A 17299-nucleotide genomic window follows, 5' to 3' on the forward strand; every position below is an offset into this window, starting at 1 on the left:
GTAATAAAGTAAAAATGAAAAAAGTCGAAATCCTTAGCGCATTAATATCAATCATTACTATTTTTATCAAGAATTTTAAAGTTCAAGTATTTCACTTTTTTTTCATTACATCTAATAAAAATTCTTAAAGAGTATCTGGATAATACTAAAAGCATATAATATTACAGGAATCTCTTCCTGTTTTATCATCGTAATTTATTTGAGTACTACCATTACCACAGTCACGCATACCCATAAGCTTTCACCCAAATATTAATTTTAGGCCGGAGATATTTTATGGGACACTGTTTTCTGGAGGAATTTTTGGAGCAAACCTTTTTTTTCAATAAGAATATTTTTATTATCACACCTCGCGTATTGTGGAACGTGTAGAGTACTTAACATTTTCAAGCACGTTTTTGTCTAATTGCAGATGTAATTCTTTCCCCAAGAAACGCATGTTTTATTATTCTACTCAGATAGCTCGAAACATAGTAACTGCTATGATTCCATAAGTATAAACGTTCGTAAAATGATGATCATCATTTATTTTTATGATGCTACTACTATCGGAACTTAATATTTATTAATGTCCTTTCATCGTGTCTACTCACGAATTTGTTTTATTGGGATGCGGGAAGCAATTTTTCTTTATAGCAATAGTTTGTTCATGTAAAATTATTTATTCTATTTCTTTATAGATTTTGTTCACAATATCGATTAAAGAAAAAAATAAAATTCCTATCGTATTCAAATAGCATGTCTTAAAATATTACTGAGCATTATGTTGTGCAAAGTTTTAATAATACATTAGAGAGCTGATTATCCAGAGCAATCGGAACCAAAGCCGATCCGGATAATGGAAAATCCGGATAATTAAGCAACTTTAAATAACGACTATGAGAATGTTTTTAAGTAGCTTCCTCTTAGTTTAAAGTTTTAATAATGTGTTTAGTTTTAAAATTTCAATAATAGAGTATTGCTCCGATTATCCGGACCAATCGAGACCAAACCCGATCCGGATAACGGAAAATCCGGATAATTAGGCAACTTTAAATAACGGCTATGAGAATGTTTTTAAGTAACTTCCTTCCGTGCTTTTTTCCGACTTAGTATTAGTAATTGCAATAGTGCCTATATATAGCATATTACAAATAACGTGCTTAAAAGTTTAATTTTTAAAAATTTTATTGGGAACTTGTTCCGTTATTAAAAACTACTTGCCACCCACATTGAAACTGGGAGGAAAAAGCATGAGTTTATTTTCAAGATCACCGAGGGATAAAATAAGCCTTTTTTTTTTATCTCTTTCAGACATTTTGAAAATAAAGACACACTTTCGCGATTATTTATTTATTTATTTTGATGGTGGGAAGAACACACGATCCTTAATAGATCCGGATAATTGGACAATCCGGTAAATGCACATTCGGTTAATCGGTGCTGTACTGTATTTCTAAAAAATATCATGTGAGATGAAAGGTTAAAAATTATTACGGAATCTCTTATATATTTTGCATTATATACTAATATACACTGTAAAAAAGTATAACTGGAAACTTTCCATAAGAGCTACGGGGACTTAGTGCTTCAGCATTTTTTTTTTGTAAATTTAATGTCTGCTGAACAAATTTATGGTAGGAAAAAAAATGAATAAGGAAGAGTAAAGAAACATAGTCCTCAACACAGGATGTAAAACCGGGGAACCTGTTTAAGAAGTTAACACACTAATCCCTTTGACACACTAGTCCCTTAATCACTCTGGCAGGTGTAATATAGGTAGTTTTAAAAATCTGATAAAATGTATGAAGAACTTAGTCATGGTGTTCATATCTAATGAGAAGATATTATCTATTTTGCTATTAATCTAGGTTTTTTCCCCCATATTACGTAAAAGTTCAATTAAACGGTATAAAATGTTTTTCCCTGTATTTATTGCAAAAGTGCTTTGAATTTTTTACAGTGATACAGTAGTTAATTTAAAAATTAACTCTCTTGGAGATTTAAAAAAAAGTAAACCGAACGATATAGTGAAAGCCGTAAAAATGTTACTCTTGTTTTCGAAATTAAAATTTAATAATATTTTATAATTTGCTGACTACTTTTCTTATTTTTTATCAACTTCTGTTGCTATTTTTTGGGTTGCCAACTTTACTGGAAACCTACGTAACTGATTTAATTTGTTTGCAACTTTTGCATCTGATATAAATTATTGGCAATCTATGTAATTGATTTAGTTTGTAACCCTTGTAACAATTAAATTTATTACTAAACTTTCTACTTTATTTAATTTGTGGGTAGCTTTCGTTACTAATTTAATGGTGCCTTGATACAAGAAAAATTTTATCACCTCACCAAATGGTAAGAAAAATAGCTATTTTATACAATAACTTTGTTAACGAGAAATTCATTTATGTCTAAGATGCTACTGCCCTATGGAACATTAAAGATGAAAATTTTACTTGAAAACCATTAGCGTCTCGGCTATCTTGACGATCAGTTATATAAATAAGTCATGGGCTAAGAATTTGCAATTTAGTACTTACAGCTTTTTTTCCAATTATTGTAATGCTTTTTACACCAGCTCAAAATTTCAAAAGAAAGAATCACTAGGGCAAAAGCACATAAATCAAAAATTTCTTTTAAAAATTTTTTGCATACTGAATATTATGAGCCGCGATGACTCAGGAGATAGAGCATTTGCCTTACAGTAAGTCTTAATGTAAGGCGAATGCTCTATCTCCTGAGTCATCGCGACTCATGATATTCAGTATGCAAAAAAATTTTAAAAGAAATTTTCCCATTTAAAAGAAATTTGATTCGAATCCCAGTTGATACGAATTCCTGTTCGACTTATTGTAAGGCGAATGCTCTATCTCCTGAGTCATCGCGGCTCATGATATTCAGTATGCAAAAAATTTTTTCAAAGAAATTTTCCCATTTAAAAGAAATTTGATTCGAATCCCAAATGATACGAATTCCTCATCCGGCTTGCACCGACTACAGTGCTGACGTGAAATATCCTCAGTGGTAGACAGATCATGGCTTAGAGTCCCCTCCCCTCTTGCCGTCAGGCTAACCGGGGGAGGCTCTCGTGGTCTTTCTCTCCATGTAACGCAAATGCGGGTTAACTCCATCAAAAAATCCTCCACGAAGGCAAATTTCTCCCAATACTCGATCCAGAAGTTCCGTTGTCTTCTGGATTGGGTTCAAAATTACTAGGTTACGGGGTTGAACATTAGTAGTCGTAAACCCATAAAATTGGGTCGGCTGTTCAACGATGGTTATAAAATAAAGTAAAATAAAATACTGTATATCATGAACAGCGGTGACTTAGAGTAGAGGAGAGAACGTTCACCTTTCAGTGAGGTGACTCAGGTTCGAATCCCAGTGGTGGCTGGTGGATACGAGTTCTGCTCACGGCTCGCACGGACGACTGTGTAGACGTAAAATATCCTCATTGATCATGGATTTAGATCACTTTGGAATCGGTCTAACCGTGGGTAGTTTTCGTGTTTTTTTTTTTTTTTTTTTNTTTTTTTTTTTTTTTTTTTTTTTTTTTTTTTTGTCTGTATATAATGCAATGTGGATTAGTCCCCTCAAAAGTTTTTCCACGAACCTTTTGATTGTCCCAATGCGTAATCCAGGTGTTCCCTTCTCTTCCGGTTAGGGTTTCAAAATTAGAAATGCTTCGGAATTGGGTATAATATAGCCTACGTGACAGGTTGTGTTGTTCCTACTAAATTTTACCCATGAACGGCATTTTCTGCGAGCCTAACTTCAAGCCACAAATAAACAAACGAAGTGTTCGATCGTTTAAATAGCTGCTCGCCAGATTTTATTGCATTATAAAGAAAAGTTATAGAAACTAAATACAACTAAATAAACAACAACAACTAAAACAAATAATAACAACTACTAATAACAATAACTAAATAAACAACAACTAAATTCCATTCGTTTAGCATTGCGTCATATGTTGTTCCTACCAAGTCGAAGTAGTTGTGTTTTTTTCATATTATACCCAATTGAACTTTGTAAATCATAAACTCGAAGTTGGATCGATTGTTCAACTCTGGTTACAGTATATATTTAAAAAAAAGTGCTGTATATCATAATTTTATCTTTTTTTTCTATTCGCATTTCAGTTTTGTCACATTTGTTCTTCTAAAACTAAATTTTCGTTTCGGGAAATTTCAAGAGATTATTTTTTTTTAATTCGTGAAGATTTTCCAGATTTTTTTTTATACATTCACATTTAGTAGAAATGAACAGGAACTATAAAAATTCAGCAAATTTTATTCACATTTTAAAAATCCCTGAAATTAGCAAGCAACGTCAGTCTTAGGAATGGCGAAGACATTTCCGTTTTTATCAACGCATCGGTATTCATCATTGGAGCATTGTCTGCTCAGAAAACATCCGCTTCTTTGTCACACTTAGGGACTTCTCTTGCTATGTAAAATAAATTAAAACATTAAAGATTTCATGCAAATGAATGATTTGGGGCTAAATAAATTAGAAGATTTCTTTTTTATTGTTCATGTCAACCATTTAAAATACAGGGTTATTCATAATTCCCTCCGGGGTTTCAAAGCGTTATAGTAAAAAAACGAAGACGAATATGGCAAAAAAGAACATATGAAATGATTCCGAAAGTATTCAAGTTTTAATTTAAGCAGTTGCCGGTAGATGGCAGTAAAATGTACCACTGAAGCCAGTTGTAGTAAAGAAAAATGGCGTTTACAGCGGAGGGAATTATGAATAACCCTGTACAATGGTTTCTGCATAAGCAAGTACTTTCTATGTATTGTGCAGACATTTCGTACTGCGCAGCTAAATCGGAAATTAGTTAAGTTCTAATCTGAAAACAACAATTAGGCAATTAAGAGCGCTTTGATGTGAAAGTGTCAACTTTTAGAAAAGTGCCACTTATTACTTTATTGCTCGATGTCCTTCAAGTATATTAAAATGAAATGAAGATATTTAATCAAGGGCAAAACACATTTGTCTTCTCTGATTTATTCAAAATAAGAAAAAAACATGAATAACTTTATTATTGAAATTTGTGTAAGTGTAACTTTCGCTTTTTGTTTCTGTTTTTCTTCCATTTTCCTTGATATTTTATCACATTTTCTGTTATATTTTTATTCCTATATAGAGAAGAGTTGAATATAGCCGGATAGATGAAGGACCCTGCAATATTGGCAAAACTACTGTTGCCATCTATTATAAATTACATGAAACTAGTTGCAGATAGTCACCATGTTCCTTAGAGGTTAATGAAAACCAGTGTAGGCTATTTGCTAGTCAACGCCGATGTTTTGAAAAATCTGTTTAACAAAATTCTGGTTTTTAGATCCCTAATTTTATTCAGCTTCTAATTGCTTGAAGATTCGTTTTTGCTATGTTCAACATCTAATAGCACCTCTTTCAAATATTATTTTAAATGATCGAAATAGATTTTACCATTGCTAAAATAGATTTTGTTGTGATTGAAACAGATAAAAATTCTTAGAACACGTTGAACCATAATATCGTCCAGATTTGCTGCAATCTAAATACACTGACAGTTTGAACCATGTACTAGAGAAAATTTGTTCCGTGAATTTGAACATGATGATACGATAATATGATTAAAATGTAACGGAATCCTGGTTCAAATTAGCATTGGACTGAGATAGCTACAAAATTGCGTGTTATTGCATTTCACGAAGCAGATATTAAGAGCCACGATTGCACGATGGTTAAAGCACTGAGCTGCTTTATGTCAGACTGGGGTTCCATCCCTGGTGGTGGCTTTTATCCTACGCTGTTTTATATTGGTGGGTACCAGGTTGTCTGGGAAATGAAGTTGATAATTTGTTCTATATTAATCTGGGAAATGAAGTTGATATAACGTTGACCACATTGCTATCATTCATCATCATAAAATTATAGAGTCAACGCTGAACCTATTTTTCTAGGAATGTAGTTTTGTTGCACTGCAAAAAATTTCGGATCAAATAACGGTAAAAAGTACTGGTACCCCGAGTGCAGCATCCATGAAAAAAAAAAATTTGCTGTAAGATTTTATGCTGTAATTTTTACAATAATACCTATTTAATTACAGTTTTTCAGTGATTTTACAGTAAATATTACTGCAAAAATTATGGTACATCAGATGTTTTAAACATAAAATTTAACTATAAAAATGCATTTTGCCAAAAAAGTACTGACACCCTGAGTTCTGGTTCTTTCTATGGTAATTTGATATCGAATTTTACAATTTAGGTTATTTGTTAGAGATTTCCTTTTCATGTCTTGCAAAACAATTTTTAAAAATTCATTTAGTAAATTGAAAGAAAATTATAAAAAAAAACTGTTTAGTTAATAGATATAACAATTAGAGTTTTCAAATATTCGAATTTATTGTGCTTTTTTTAGTTATCTTATATGCGCTTTAAATTTTTTATTGGAATTTTGTTTTTAATGTGAACATTCATTAGAAAACCCTTCTAAGAAATGTTTTTTGCTTCTAAGAATACATTTCCAAATTTCAGCGTTTCCTATTGCTATTATAAAAGTCTAATCTAAAACTCTTTAGATTAGAGTGTCTCAAACGAATCAAGGCCAAATATTCCGTCATTAGATTAGTAAACAGATAGAAATCATTCATTTTCCTGCTCCTTGAATGACCTGAAAAGATAGCCCTTTTATGAACAACAACACAACACTAACTATAATCATTATAAACCATATTTCTACAAAAGTACATGAAAAAAGTGTATATGAATTTAAATACATTGAAATTGATATCACAAAATACAGGTATTAAATTAACCAAACAAAAAAGAAAAGTTTACTGGATTATACTNTGCAAAAATTTTTTAAAAGAAATTTTCCCATTTAAAAGAAATTTGATTCGAATCCCAGTTGATACGAATTCCTGTTCGACTTATTGTAAGGCGAATGCTCTATCTCCTGAGTCATCGCGGCTCATGATATTCAGTATGCAAAAATTTTTTAAAAGAAATTTTCCCATTTAAAAGAAATTTGATTCGAATCCCAGTTGATACGAATTCCTGTTCGACTTATTGTAAGGCGAATGCTCTATCTCCTGAGTCATCGCGGCTCATGATATTCAGTATGCAAAAATTTTTTAAAAGAAATTTTCCCATTTAAAAGAAATTTGATTCGAATCCCAGTTGATACGAATTCCTGTTCGACTTATTGTAAGGCGAATGCTCTATCTCCTGAGTCATCGCGGCTCATGATATTCAGTATGCAAAAATTTTTTAAAAGAAATTTTCCCATTTAAAAGAAATTTGATTCGAATCCCAGTTGATACGAATTCCTGTTCGACTTATTGTAAGGCGAATGCTCTATCTCCTGAGTCATCGCGGCTCATGATATTCAGTATGCAAAAATTTTTTAAAAGAAATTTTCCCATTTAAAAGAAATTTGATTCGAATCCCAGTTGATACGAATTCCTGTTCGACTTATTGTAAGGCGAATGCTCTATCTCCTGAGTCATCGCGGCTCATGATATTCAGTATGTAAAAAATTTTTAAAAGAAATTTTCCCATTTAAAAGAAATTTGATTCGAATCCCAGTTGATACGAATTCCTCATCCGGCTTGCACCGACAACAGTGCTGACGTGAAATATCCTCAGTGGTAGACAGATCATGGGTTAGAGTTCCCCCCTCTTGCCGTCAGGCTAACCAGGGGAGGCTCTCATGGTCTTTCTCTCCATGTAACGCAAATGCGGGCTAACTCCATCAAAAAATCTTTCACGAAGGCAAATTTCTCCCAATACTCGATCCAGGAGTTCTGTTGTCTTCTGGATTGGGTTCAAAATTTCTAGGTTACGGGGTTGAACATTAGTAGTCGCAAACCCATAAAATAGGGTCGGCTGTTCAACGACGGTTATAAAGTAAAGTAAAATTAAATACTGTATATCATGTACAGCGGTGGCTTAGAGTAGAGGAGAGAACGTTCCCTTTCAGTGAGGTGACTCAGGTTCGAATCCCAGTGGTGGCTGGTGGATACGAGTTCTGCTCACGGCTCGCACGGAAAACTGTGTAGACGTAAAATATCCTCATTGATCATGGATTTAAATCACTTTGGAATCGGGCTAACCGTGGGTAGTTTTCGTGTTTTTTTTGTCTGTATATAATGCAATGTGGATTAGTCCCCTCAAAAGTTTTTTCCACGAACCTTTTGATTGTCCCAATGAGTAATCCAGGTGTTCCCTTCTCTTCCGGTTACGGTTTCAAAATTAGAGATGCTGCGGAATTGAACATTGTAAATCATAAACTCGAAATTGGATCGATTGTTCAACTCTGGTTACAGTATATATTAAAAAAAAAAGTCCTGTATATCATAATTTTATGTTTTTTTTCTACTCACATTTCAGTTTTGTCACATTTGTTCTTCTAAAAGTAAATTTTCGTTTCGGGAAATTTCAAGAGATTGCTATTTTTTTTTAATTCGTGAAGATTCTCCAGATTTTTTTATACATTCACATTTAGTAGAAATGAACAGGAACTATGAAAATTCAGCAAATTTTATTCACATTTTAAAAATCCCTAAAAAGCAACGTCAGTCTTAGGAATGGCGAAGACATTTCCGTTTTTATCAACGCATTGGTATTCATCATTGGAGTATTGTTTGCTCAGAAAATATCCATTCCTTTGTCACTCTTGGGGACTTCTCTTGCTATGTAAAATAAATTAAAACATTAAGGATTTCACACAAATGAATGATTTGGAGCTAAATAAATTAAAAGATTTTTTTTTAATTGTTCATGTCAACCATTTAAAATACAGGGTTATTCATAATTCCCTCCGGGGTTTCGAAGCGTTATAGTAAAAAAACGAAGACGAATATGGCAAAAAAGAACATATGAAATTATTCTGAAAGTATTCAAGTTTTAATTTAAGCAGTTGCCGGTAGAGGGCAGTAACATGTACCACTGAAGCCAGTTGTAGTAAAGAAAAATTGCGTTTGCAGCGGAGGAAATTATGAATAACCTTGTACAATGGTTTCTATATAAGCAAGTACTTTCCATATATTGTGCAGCCATTTGGTACTGCGCAGCTATTTCGAAAATTAGTAAAGTTCTAATCTGAAAACAACAATTAGGCAGTTACGAACGCTTTGATGTGAAAGCGTCAGCTTTTAAAAAAATGCCACTTATTATTTTATTGCTCGATGCCCTTCAAATATATTAAAATGAAATGAAGATATTTAATCAAGGGCAAAACACATTTGGCTTATCTGATTTATTCAAAATAAGAAAAAAACATGAATAACTTTATTATTGAAATTTGTGTAAGTGTAACTTTTGATTTTGGTTTCTGTTTTTCTTCCTTTTTCTTTGATATTTTATTACATTTTCTAATAGCGAAGAGTTGAATATAGCCGGATAAATGAATAGAGCTAGGACCCCGCAATATTGGCAAAACTACTACTGCCATCTGTCATAAATTACATGAAACTAGTTGCAGACATTCACCATGTTCCTTAGAGACTAATGAAAACCAGTGTAGGCTATTTGCTAGTCAATGCCGATGTTTTCAAAAGTCTGTTTAACAAAATTTTGATTTTTGTATCCCTAATTTTATTTAGTTTCTAACTGCTTGAAGATTCGTTTTGTGCTACGTTCAACATCTAATAGTACCTCTTACAAATATTATTTTAAATGATTGAAATAACTTTTACCATAGCTAAAATAGATTTTGCTGTGAGTGAAACAGATTAAAATTATTAGAACACGTTGAACCATAATATAGTCCAGATTTTCTGCAACCTAAATACATTGGCAGTTTGAACCATTTCATACATAAAATTTGTTCCGTGAACTTGAGCACGATAATGCGATAATATGATTCAAATGTAACGGAATCCTGGTTCAAATTAACATCAGATTAAGATTGCTAGGAGGTTGCGTGATAGCACATTTCAACAAACAGATATTAAGAGCCACGATTGCACGATGGTTAAAACACTGAGCTGCTATATGTCAGACTGGGGTTCTATCCCTGGTGTTGGCTTTAATCCCACGCTGTTTTATATTGGTGGGTGCCAGCTTGTCTGAGAAATAAAGTTGATAATTTACAACGCTGACGACATTGCCATCATCATTATAAAATTATGGAGCCAATGCTGAACCCATTTTTCTAAGAGAGTAGTTTTGCTACACTGTAAAAAATTTCGAATCAAATAACGGTAAAAAGTACTGGCACCCCGAGTGCAGCATCCGCAAAATAAAATTTTTCTGTAAGATTTAATACTGTAATTTTTACAATAATACTTACTTAATTACAGTTTTTCAGTGATTTTACAGTAAATATTACTGTTAAAATTATGGTACATCATATTTTATAACATAAAATTTAACTATAAAAATGCATTTTGCCAAAAATCTACTGACACCCTGAGTTCTGGTTCTTTCTATAGTAATTTGATATAGAATTTTACAATTTAGATTACTTGTTAGAGTTTTCCTTTTCATGTCTTGCAAAACAATTTTTAAAAATTCATTTAGCAAATTGAAAGAAAATATAAAACAGAACTCTTTAGTTAATATACGATTAGAGTTTTCAAATATTCGAATTTATTGTGCTTTTTTAGTTATCTTATATGCACTTTAAAGTTTCAATTGGAATTTTGTTTTTGATGCGAACATTCATTAGAAAACCCTTCTAAGACTTGTTTTTTGCTTCTAAGAATACATTTCCAAATTTCAGCGTTTCTTATTGCTATTATAAAAGTCTAATCTAAAACTCTTTAGATTAGAGTGTCTCAAACGAATCAAGGCCAAATATTCCGTCAATCATTCCGTCATTAGATTAGTAAACAGATAGAAATCATTCATTTTCCTGCTCCTTGAATGACCTGAAAAGATAGCCCTTTTATGAACAACAACACAACACTAACTATAATCATTATAAACCATATTTCTACAAAAGTACATGAAAAAAGTGTATATGAATTTAAATACATTGAAATTGATATCACAAAATACAGGTATTAAATTAACCAAACAAAAAAGAAAAGTTTACTGGATTATACTATCTTGCACAGTTTTTAATCCCCACCTTTCGTTCATTTTGATAAAAAACTGACTTTTTTTTATAAAACGTTTAATCAATTGAAGCTAAATTAAATTTTTTCAACCATTTCCACTTTTTTTGTTAAAATCTTTATTGATTCTCTACTATTTTTATAAGCGTCTGGTTTTTTTATAATGTTTTTATTTTATTCTCATTTGAATATACATTTACAAACCTAACAATTTCAATTTCAACAATTGTCATCAAATTCTCTATTATTAATCTACGTGTTCAAGCCAAAGGTTGTAAAACACATCAAATTCTCAAAGTCAACTATTTACCCGATAAAAAAATTTTGTTCCGTAATGAATAAAGTAATAATACCTAAAATTTCTGTGTTCTTAACCGTTGATTAGATGCCCATTTGGCAGAATGCTTTTTCCCACCTCTAACCCTTCCTCAAAAGCTCAATTTAAACTTTATTTCCTCAAAACAATATTTTATAAGCTTTTTAACTATTTATTCAATTTAGGGTTAAGGCGACGCGGTACAGTGCATTTAATCCTCTCTTTATCACTTAAAAAATAGTAAAAAAAAACTTTTTTACCAGTGAAGATTAGTAAGGAAACAAACGTAATTAGCTACTCAGTGTCTTCACTCAGAATGACGGTTTTCAAATACTTATTATTGGACAATTGTGTAAATTAAAGGGGGGGGGGGAGAAACGTGCAGCAATCTGTAAAACATACGTTCAATTGTCAGAATAATTTTTTTTTTAAATTTTAGTTATTGTTTTAAATTTTATTTTAATTTTTTAAAGAAATAAAATTTGTAAATCAAAACAGAAAAACTGAAAGTTTACATCAAAATATTTCGGAATCTAGCATGAATGAAAATAAAATTACCATTTTTTGTTGCTTAAATATTGCAGCAATCACCTTTCTGTAATCAGTTAACGAAATTACCAAAAGCAACCGAAAAAAAAGTAAAAAACTTGCTGCACCATAGGAATAGAAAACATTGTGAAATAAAACTTTAAATTCAGGTAATAAAATTTGTTCCCTGTTATATGAACTTGTTGCAAAAATTCATTTTTTTAAAAATTAAAAAAAATTAACCGTTTTCCCAAATCTATTTTGAACTATCCGTACATAGAATGTTATTTGTTTTGTTGACGAAGCAATAACTACTCCGCAATAATTATTTAGAATTATGTGTTTTTTTTACAACGACATGTTTGTTAACTTAAATAGATTTATTTATAATAAATCACTTACTTATATAAATGTATACTTATATTCCTACTTACTAATTATATAACTGAATGCTTACTTATATAATTGAACAATATAATTGGATAAATTACATTACAGTGAAACCTCTCTGAAGCAACCTCTCTCAGTAAAATGGCCCACAATGGAGGTTGGTCGTTCTTAAAGGTTCTCTCTCCATTGGCTTCAAAATGTTATGGAAGGTACGTGGTATGGTTTTCGCAAATGATTTTAATCAGTGTGATTTTTTTGAAGCGGATATGCTACTTGTGTTGGCGTCTTGAGAACCTGATCGATAAGTAAATTTTAGAGTCAATAAAAATGATCCCTACTGATATAATTATGCATTAAAACAAATTTACTAATTATAAATGATAAAACTATTTTAAATAAATAAAAAAATCATGCTTTTTAAGTTTGCATTTAATTTTATATCATAAAAATTATTTAGCTCTAAAAGATAAAAAGAGATTAGTTTGTTTAAGATGCTGAATTTTTTTTCTTTCTTAAATGACTTTTTTTTTCAAATTTCACTTTGAACTATACAAATTAATCATTGATAGCATCGTCTTTAATGCACTCTGATTGCATCATAAGGTTTTGACGATCTCTTTCAGAGATTGCCACAAAGGGCTCTCTAAATAACAGTCTCTTACAAATATTTTAAATATATTTTAATCTACTTTTTCGTTTTGTCAATTATTTTTGTTTTGATACTTTTTCTTGTTTCCTCGTTTGACCTTTTCCGTTTGATGGATTTCAGAGGAATATTTAGGATTAGAGGAATATTAGGATTTCAGAGAAATATTTAGGATGGAGACCATCTCTTTCAGAGATGGTCTCCATCCTAAATATTTTCTTCAACACAATCCTAAATATTTTCTTCAACACAAAGTCTACGTAAAAAATTCCGTACCATCCAAAAGTGGTCCTAAATAGTGGAGGTCTTACTGCATATTTAATTCTGGGAATACAGAACGAGTGATATAATAAAAAATAATGAAAGAGAAGTAATTTTACTTGTTAACAATATATTAAGTTAACCTTCTAACATGAACCCTCACAACTTAGAAACAGTTTGAAACGATCTTGGATCTTTATTAAAAATAATATTAATTCTGAAATTTCGACAAATTTTTTATCTGGTAGCATCTAATCACTTTCTATTATTTTCAATTTTATGACTTTTTTTTGTTGTTGTTTTTTTTTGGCATCAAGGAAAGTAGCAGCTTATAAAAAAAAATCTGAAGAGAAAGAAAGAAAACTTTCTACGACGAAGGATTAATAATCATTATTAAATGAAAAAAAATCGCAGGAAAAAAACACTTAAGACTTAGCGAATAGAAATTTTGAAAAATAATTCTCAATGAAAATCGGTAGTTCTCTGAAAGGTAGTGACCTTTCAGCAAGTCAAATTTCAACTCTGTAATTGCATTGTAGCAGACTTTTGATCAGCTTGCATATCATTTTTACTTCAGAAATTTTTTTAATTTATCTTGCTCTTAGTACAGTTTTCTACACACCATCATAGGAATTTCAAGTTTCTAAATTTTATACTAGCTCGTTCGCAGTAAAACAAAATGTAACGTAAAGTAAAATAAATAAAATTCATAAAAAACATTTAAAATTTCGTTAACTTTCAAGCAAATTGGAATTTTTTTTAAAAAAACTCATGTTTTTGTCATAATCAAAAAAGGTCCTTTCACGCATGCCAAATTTCAACTTTGTAGATGATTTCATACGGCTCGCACAGTTTCTCATATGGCATTTTTTACAACTTTAACAGTCAATAATTTTCGAACGACAATTGTTGGATTGTTAAATTTTTATTGTATCATATTCCCATTAAATTTTCTACACAGCTTCTTAATTTCTAGTTTCCTAGTCTTATAGTTTCAGCTCTGCAATTTCAAAAAATAACGTAAAGTTGAACGTTTTAAAACGTTAAAGTGGAAACATGTTTGATAACTTTAATACGATAAATTAATGTTTTCTCGACTAATAAATTTCCCTAAAGTTAAGGAAATAAACCTTTTTAACTAATTAAATTTTATAAACGTGAATGAGAGTTAAATTTATATCTAACTCAATATCGTTGGTTGAAACTTCAACAGTGACGAAAGGAAAATAAAATTGCTCACTAAAAATTTAGTTCTTTTTTAAATAATAGTTCTAAAAAGTCGCACATGAAAAAACTTTCTTACTTTAATATTTAGCCAAAGTTCATCTTGAAAGTAGATACGTTGTTTTTAACTGTATCATACGAAGAAATACTTGAAAAAAATTAGATAAGCCAATATAAGTTTTTATCTGAAAGTTACAGATGTTGCTTTCGTCAGTGCTTAAAGTTTGGCATGAATTAAAATCCCCCTTTTCACATTAAAATAGATAATTTTATTATTAGATTAGATAATTTTATTAATTTTCTGATTTCAAGTTTTGAGCTACTTAATTTATTCTAAGCAAAAATTCATGGTGATCATGTATTAATGAATTTTATAATATTTGAAGGCGTTTTTTGTTAATTGGACTAAAAAACACTACATTTTGTTGCCACCCTTTTAACACAACTATTAAAGCTGTTTTATATTTAATGAAATTTAAAAAAAACTAAATAATCTTTTTTAATGCCATTTACTTAATTTAAATTTTTAAAATCCTTGTCTAGTATTAATTTATAAAAATATTTATACCAATGATCGTAAATTACTACTGAAATGAAAAAAAAATGCATACATAATCAAAAACTTGTAAATCTTTATCGGAATAGATGTAAATAAAAATCACTTGTTTGAATTTGAAATTAAAGATGCTAAAGAAAAGATTTGAAAGGGAATTAATTGAAATGTTTTTCTATTATCTTCAGAAATCAAGTTTTCTATCTGGTCTTATAAATAATTTTTATGATATGATTAAAGTTTTCTACACAAAATTTCGAAATCATTTACGGAAAAAATAAAGACTCTCAGGGTGCCGGACTTTTTAATGTAAAATTTTTTTTAATGTCTAATTTTTCCGAAACATGCTACGGAATAAAAAAATTTGATATACCGTAATATTTACCATAATTTTTACCATAATATTTACCGTAAAATTAACGTATCACTAATTAAATAAATATTAGCGTAAAAATTACTATATAATATTTTTAAGTAAAGAGGATTTTACTGTAAAAATAGATGGATTATAACGGATGAAAAACGGTAAATGGTAAATAATGGATGAACAAATGGGAAAAATGGATTTTACGGTAAAATGGATTTACGTTAAAGTGGATTTTACAGACGATACCCCCAAAGTGCCGATACTTTACAACGTCTTCTTCATCACTTCTGTTTCTTCTTCTCGTCTGGCAAGTCTTGAAAATGGTCGCCAATTTTTGAGCGCATAAATTTGTTCTCACGTGTAAAATATAAAACAGTAGTTTTCAGCTAGTGCGTAGTAAAGTCACATGTGTAGAGATGTTGAGAACGTTTATTATGAGTCGTTCTTTTATTATTTGTTTATTTTTTACTTTATTTTATATAGCATCTTCTTTAATTGCAAAAACAATTCAAATTGCTTTGAACAAATAAAAAGGAATATTTAATGAACTAAATCTCGAAGTTTATCGTAATTGACAAGAAAACGTAAGGTATCAAACAAAAATTTCAAAATAAATTTTATTTAAAATGATAAAAACGTTTCTGAAATTATGAGAGTTAACAACTAGTTTTAGTTTCAAACCTTATGCATATGGCTCTAAATTGCACCTAGAAAGAAAAAACTTAATCTAAACAAGTTATGTAAAGCCCACATTTTAATTTTATCAATTGTAACTATTAACTGTTTTATTAAACTGCTTTACGTTTTGCACAAAGATGATCCATTTAGAGGGCATCGGAGTTAATACATTTTTGTGATTGGAAAATGATTTTTAATCTTTATTTTTAGCTTTAATAAATAATAATTACACAACACTTAGTTGTGACTTTGAAACATATTTATGTTCAAGGTTTTTACATTGTCGGGGAATTCCGGGCTAATTTGAGGGAAAATGTATTGACACCTTGGGTGCATCATCCGTAAAATCAATTCACTCGTAAAATTTGTTTTTACTGTAAAGTTTCATACCATAGTTTTAACAGCAATATTTATTTAACTACAATTATTCAGTGATTTTATATCAAATAATATGGTATATATAAAAACTACAGTATATCAAATTTTTTGTTCTGTAGAAGTTTAGTAAGAATAAATTTTACGGTAAAAAGTACCACCAGCCAAAGGGCCGGTACTTAAATAGATAGCCGAATATATTTGACATAAAATTTAAATTTCACAAAAAAAGGAGTAACCAAATAATTTCTCTATGCAGCTAGATGTGGAGCTTGAAAAATTAAAAAAGAATTTCATAAATCTAATTTGTAACAAAAAGATTTTTAAAAAATACATCTCGATACGGATCCAAACAAAAAGAAAAAAACACTGAAAAAAAGGACTGAAAAAAGGTAAAAAGTACGGTATATTTTACTTTAAAAAAAAATCTTACCTGCAAAAAAAAATCGGAATCAAATTATGGTAAAAAGTACTGTTACTCTGATCCATAAAATCCACTTTTTCGTTATCGCATTTTACTATACTGAGTGCCGGTACTTTTTACCATAATTTGATACGGAATTTTTTACTATGCGTGTCATTTACTATGCGTGTAAAATTGATTACGGAAAATCAATAATGAAAGAATCAAACCGATTTAAATTAATATTATAGTTAAGTAAATTAATACGAAGTCATTCATGAAATATGAAGAACACTGAAAGAAAATTTCGGATCAAATTACTGTATAAAGTACCGGCACTCATGGTGCCAGTACTCTTTGCCGTAAAATCAATTTTACGGAAAAAGTTTACCAAATAAATCTGATACACTGTAGTTTTTACAGTTATTTTTACTGCAGAATTATTGAGTCATCCGTAAAACCCATCTTACCGTAAAATTGGTTTTAACCGTAAAATATTGTCACGTAA

Source organism: Parasteatoda tepidariorum, chromosome 10 (assembly GCF_043381705.1).
Source record: "Parasteatoda tepidariorum isolate YZ-2023 chromosome 10, CAS_Ptep_4.0, whole genome shotgun sequence".
In the NCBI taxonomy this organism is placed as follows: Eukaryota; Metazoa; Arthropoda; class Arachnida; order Araneae; family Theridiidae; genus Parasteatoda; species Parasteatoda tepidariorum.